This window comes from Pseudophryne corroboree, chromosome 5, assembly GCF_028390025.1.
Source record: "Pseudophryne corroboree isolate aPseCor3 chromosome 5, aPseCor3.hap2, whole genome shotgun sequence".
Classification (NCBI taxonomy): Eukaryota; Metazoa; Chordata; class Amphibia; order Anura; family Myobatrachidae; genus Pseudophryne; species Pseudophryne corroboree.
The window spans coordinates 728813877-728820451 of NC_086448.1; the positions used below are offsets into that span (position 1 = coordinate 728813877).

General features: G+C 44.2%; 1 pseudogene; it reads left to right on the forward strand.

Moving 5' to 3' along the window:
* The first annotated feature begins 5414 nt into the window (after positions 1–5414).
* LOC134930721 (5S ribosomal RNA) lies at positions 5415–5533 on the forward strand (annotated as a pseudogene).
* The last annotated feature ends 1042 nt before the right edge of the window (positions 5534–6575 follow it).

The following is a 6575-nucleotide window of genomic DNA, read 5'->3' on the forward strand; positions in this document are numbered from 1 at the left end:
GCCCAGCAACGTTTTCCCACGGAACAGTCTTACCAGTCTTTACTGAAGGGCGCTGTCGAGGATCTATGGGTTGCTGGGTGGTCATCAGTAGTTCCTCTGCTGCCAAATACCTCTCTACCATGTCCACTAATTGGTCAGCAGTACCTGGGTTTCCATGGCTCACCCACTTGCGCAGGACCATGGGCAAAGATCTCAAGTAGCGGTCCATGACGACTCTTTCAACCATCTGGGGACCAGTTAATGTCTCTGGCTGTAGCCATTTTTTTGTTAGCTGAATAAGGTCGTGCATCTGGGAGCGCGGAGGCTTCTCCATGGCGTACACCCAACGGTGCACCCGTTGTGCTCGTACTGACAGCGTGACTCCCAGGCGGGTCAGGATCTCAGTCTTTAGTTTATCATAGTCCCGAGCCTCAGCAGGGCTTAAATCAAAGTAAGCTTTTTGGGGCTCACCTGACAGGAAAGGTGCCAGTAGACTGGCCCACTGTGCTTTCGGCCAGTTCTCACGCTCGGCAGTCCTTTCAAACGTGGTCAGATAGGCCTCCACATCATCAGCCTCTGTCATTTTCTGCAGGAAGTGACTGGCCCGTATAGAACTAGAGCTGTTCGGAGCACTGACGGCCACATCTCCAACCCGAGCTGCAAGTCTCTGCACCACTTCTGCTAAGGCCTCTCTATCCTGACGCTGTTGCCTCCAATTTTCCTCCATTGCCACCTGCTGCTGTCTGTTGGCCTCTTGCTGAGCCGCTGTAACTTGCAGCAGGGCTTTAAGCAGTTCCTCCATGTCGACAGATTTTTCAGGCGGCTTTGTAGCTGCTTTCACCCAGGACATATATCAAACCCTCGGGGTGAGTCTCAGCAACACTGTGCTGTATCTGCATAAACCACCGTTTTCTGCAGGCCTCATAAAGCTGCTGCTTTCACTTATGCGCAGAGCGGAGTGCTCGCATTCTCCACTAAGTTGTAACGCTGTAAGGGTACAAGGTGCCGTTTCCTGGGATAAATGGCAGCCTGCAGCAGTTGAGGAACCACACAAGTCCAGTTTCCGGTACAACTGGCCCCGGCTAGTTTTTATTAGACAGAAAATAAAACAAACAGCAAAAGAAAATACCTTGCCTGTCCGGCACTAACTAAACACAAGATGTTCCTAACTAACACTAAACAAAAACACAGAGTTCTCCAGTACCCTGTACAGCTCACTTGTATCAGGAAGCGTGTCTCTCTCACAGAGATCCTGCAGTCTTCCCAGGCAGTCTGCACACCCTAATCAGGCCAGCAGCTCTATAACACTCTTACACAGCTGAAAGCCTGATTAGCCTTCTGTGAGGCCCAAAGACCCGAACTGGGCCCAATGTCTGGAACTTGCCCCATCTCTCTTTCAGGGTCCTTACCCAGCTTTTCCAACAAACTGAAAAGGTTCTATCAAAACAAAACAATACAAAACATATTCCTAGAAGTTTTCATTTTTCTAATACATGTAAGACAAGAACCTGGGACAAACATACCTGCCCTCAAACACTATCCCAGTGTTCTTGTCACACTTTCTTCTTACTGTCCAGAATCCAAGAACTCCAACCTTCTATCTTCTGCCCAAGATTCACAAGGACACCCAGCAGCCACCAGGCAGACCGATAATGTCGGGTAATGGAGGATTGTTGGAGCAGCCGAGTCGGTTTCTGGATTTACACCTACGTGACTTTGTCCTTGACCTACCATCTTATCTACAAGACACTGCCGACTTATTGCGAAAAATTCACGACATCCATTTTGAGAATGACTTTCTTCTAGTGACTTTAGACGTTGAGGCACTTTATTCCAGTATCAATCATCATCAAGGTTTGACAGCAGCGAAATTCTTTCTGGACCAAATTGGTACCAATGACTTCTCTGATTTTCTTTTACAGTTACTCACTTTTGTTCTCTCCAAAAATTATTTTGTGTTTCAAGATCAATTTTTCTTACAAATTAGGGGAACTGCAATGGGTGCAGCATGTGCACCAACATATGCAAATCTCTTTCTAGGGTGGTGGGAGCACTTCCACGTTTTCAATACGTGGAATGAAAAATATACCACACATGTAATACTGTGGTTGAGATACATCGATGATGTCTTCTTAATTTGGAATGGAAATAAGAGCCTGCTCATGGAGTTCATTCAGATCCTTAATAAAAATGATCTCAATATCACCCTGACACATTTTATCAGCTCAGAAAGGGTACCATTCTTAGATCTCAGTATCTACAAATCCAGTGCAGGCTTCCTGGAAACTGAATTATTTCGCAAGGAGACTGCAACTAACAGTCTCCTTCACCAAACAAGCTCTCATTTTCCGCCCACCGTGGAAAACATCCCTAAAGGTGAATACTTACGCCTGAGACGTAATTGCTCAGAAGACTCTATCTTCAAAACCAAGAGCTTGGAACTCACTAACCGTCTCTTGGATAGAGGCTACAGCAGACGCTCACTCAAACGGGCATACACTGCTACTGTAGCAACCAAGAGAGAGAACCTGATTTTTGGAAAGAAAAGCAAGAGCACTGAGCAGGAGGATACTATTCGCTTCATTGGTACTTTCTGTCCCGAATGGAGAAAGCTGAAGGAAGCGATAACCAGACATCTTCCCATCTTACAGTTGGACCCAGATCTGGCACCTCTCTTTAACTCCCCATTACAAATGAGCTGGCGCAGATCAAAAAATATGAAAGACCACCTAGTGCACAGCCATCTGATTTCCTCAAACACCAAAAAACCTTCTATCACAGGTTCTTTCCCTTGCGGACAATGTAAATCATGCCCTCAGATCCTGCAAACCAACACGGTCATTGACAGGTATGGCCAGTTGGTCAAGTTACAACATTTTTTTAACTGTAACACGCAGGCTGTGATCTATTGCATAACTTGTGAGTGCAATCTAAAGTATGTAGGCATGACCACACGCAAATTGAAGGAGAGAATATTGGAACACCTGGGAAACATCCGTAATGCCTCCAGAGATCTGACACGAATGAAACAGCTTACATCAGTAGCGAGACACTTTAACTCTGTCCACAAAGGATCCATCAAAGGTTTCAAGACCTTCTGCTTAGATCGGATACATCTTGGAATACGAGGAGGAGACATAACCAAAGAACTATATAAAAAGGAGAGTGAATGGATTTTTCGTTTAAACAGTCTGAAACCTTTTGGTCTTAATGAAACCATTAATTATGGAGTTTTTTTGTAAAATATGTTTCATCTGTTTCTCACCTGTCGTCAATTTTTAGACAATAACAATATTCTGTATTTAATTTAGTCAGCCTACCCGCACACATGCACATTTACACCTAGGTGTAAGTGCATGTGTACAAGTGAATTTTCCAGTGTACCAACAAATGGTTACACTGATACTTTGTCACACCTCTTTTTCAGTATATCAATTCAATTATTTACAACCTACTATCTCTCTCCCCCACTGCTCTCACCCTCACCACAGGTCCCCTAGCACGCCCCCCTTTCATCCCCCAATCCCCTTTGTCCCAACATGCACCTTCTCATTTCCCTCTCATTTCACCACCATCAGTCCACTCATCCGTATCACCCCTAGCCAATGACATTTCCCGCATAATACACCATTTCACAACAATCACCCCTTTCCCTACACCTATCATCCCCCATCTCTCACTGCTCCCACCCCCACCCACAAGTCTCTCCCCCCATGCCCCCCTTTCATCCCTCCATTCCTCCCTGTTCCAACATACACCTCCTCAATTCAATTAATTCATTTCTACTACCCCCAGCTAACCACACTCCTGCACACCGTCACACCTCCCTTCCCTACCTAATTCACTCAGTCCCTCCTTCCCTCACACCTCCCCCTTTCCCTTCCCACCACAACATACCGCTCCATTCCCCTCCTCTTTCCATTCACCAACATGGCTTCACTGGCTTCCCTTAACACACACCCCTCTCCCCCTCTTGCCGTTCTAACAACAATCCAGGCACGCCTTTCATCTATCCACCCATCCGTTCTATTTTAATTTATCCTTGGCATATCTTGCCCACTTCAACAACCTTCTATTTCCGCTGTCAAGCTTATCTATCTATTTATTTCCATCAATCATTCCTATTCATTGCAACCCGAATATGTGCCATAAGTTTAAGTCACATCATTCCCACATCTATGATGGCATCCGTTATCTCGCGATTTTTCAATCACCTCTATCTACCCATCCGTTTCATCCCAATCGTTTCTGACATATCTTGCCCACTCCAACAACCTTCTATCCCCATTGTCAAGCTTATCTATTTATTTTTATTTTATTTCAGTCAATCATTCCATTCATTGCAACCTTAATGTGTGCCATCAGTTTAAGTCACATCATTCCCATATCTAAGATGGCGTCCGTGATCTCGCGAGTCTTCAATCACCTCCAGTCCCTCCGCCTTGTCGTCATAGCGTCGCGAACGCTGTCTCCTAGCAACCGCGCACACGAGCAGCAACTACACTTGTTATCTAACACTCCCTGATTGGTCTATTTGACTTTCCGCTGCTACAAAAGCCCGCTCCCCACACCGGACCATACGGAACCCGGAAGTGAACAAGCCTAAGGGCGAAACGCGTTTTCCGCATTCCGCAAGGGGTCTCGTCGACACAGCTTCATCCTGGCATCAGCCTGATTCATTTGCTTGCTCTCTCTGGCTCTCTCATCTCACTGGTGAAACCGTAAGCCCCACTATCTTGTGGCTGTATGCCACGGATAGTAACTCTTGCTGTAAATCTAGGCAGAAGTGCCTTAATTATCCCACATTCAGTGTGTATTACAGTGGTTTTTTGGGGGTTCTTACAGTATACCAAGCTCACAGCACCTTGCATGAGGTTAAGCTGAAAATGTATTATGACTTGAATAGCAAATGCATATGAATAGCATATACCTCTCATATTTGTCTGATATTTTGGATCTGATGATTTTCTTTATTTGCTTTATTCTCTTCAGCAATTGACATATGTTAATAACGGGATATTCATATCCTATTCTTAGTATGAAATTTTACTGATTCAAAGCCTCTATTATCTATTTAAGTTCCAAACACTTCTGCAACTGTTGTGAGTTTTTTCTATCTCCCATCTGATATCCATCACAGAGAATTATTCCTCTTGGATAAACCAGGACATTAGTGGCAGTCAGGGGGTCCTCTGATTGTAATCAACAGTGCCAATCCCGACAACCGAATTTTCCTGTGATCACTAACCTCGTGGACTCTCATTCACGATTCCCGTAACATTGCACCACGTGAGTGGGAATTTTGGAATCGGGTCTAACGTGGAAAGCAGATCCACACATTTTCACAACCTTTTCTCTATCACTTTTCTGTCGATCTCTCCAAAATTTCATCATTCTTATATAGGTGCACTCTCATTGGTGTTCACATAAAAATTCTCTACTACCATACCACGCTGCCAGCGCCCGATCTCGTCTGATCTTGGAAGCTAAACAGCGTTGGGCCAGGTCAGTATCAGGAAGGGAGACTGCCTGCGAATACCTGGTGTTGTAGAGTAGGATTTTCCTCACTTATGTGATAATAACACCAACAGCAGTATCACCACTAATTCTATTCAGTAATCCCCATATCTCAGTTTCCATCTCAGTGTTTACAACATAATGGTTTTTTCCACTGTTTTCAGGATGTCCATTATTTCCTGTTTAATATTTTCTCAAATCATGATATGTGTATGCTAACTTTGTGTACCGCTCATAGAGATGTGACTTCTGATTATTACCCTAGTCACTTATAGCCAAAGAGCACAGCCTTATATACTAATGTGTCTTGACCACCCTGTGGTTCCATCAATACAGTAATCCTGTACTGGTCAGGGGGAATGGGGGTATGACCAATTCATGTCTACAACCCTCCCATATACTCTTTACCATAAAGAGACCAGAACATTTTTATTTATAAGCAAGATATTTTCAAATTTGTATTTTCAAGGATAGATTTCAGGGAAGAACCTTGTGTCATAATAATGTCAATAAAAGTTATGTTTTAAATATTCCTTCATAATTGTTATATATAACCTATTTTTCCTACAAGAGTGCGCCCACACAAGAGCCTTCCTTTTTCTTCCAGTTTTTCAAGTTCTTGTCACACTTGTCATGCCTTTCAGTCTCAGCAATGCTCCAGCGATGTTTAAACATTTTGTGAACTAAATTTTCCGAGACATCCTCTACCGACATGTTGTGGTCTACCTCGATGATATTCTCATCTTCGCCAATGTTCTGAAGGAACATCGCTACTGGGTTAAGGAAGTCCTGTCTCGTCTCCATGCCAATCATCTCTATTTCAAATTAGAGAAGTGTGTCTTCGAGGTCAAGTCAATTCCGTTTCTAGGATACATCGTGTCCGGTTCCGGATTAGAGATGGATCCTGAGAAACTCCAGGCTATCCACGATTGGCCTATACCTACGACACTCAAAGGTGTTCAAAGATTCCTGGGTTTCGCCAATTATTACAGGACGTTCAGTCGAGGATTCTCTACTATTGTGGCACCAATCACTGCTCTCACACAGAAAGGTGCCAATCCCTCCAAGTGGTCGGTAGA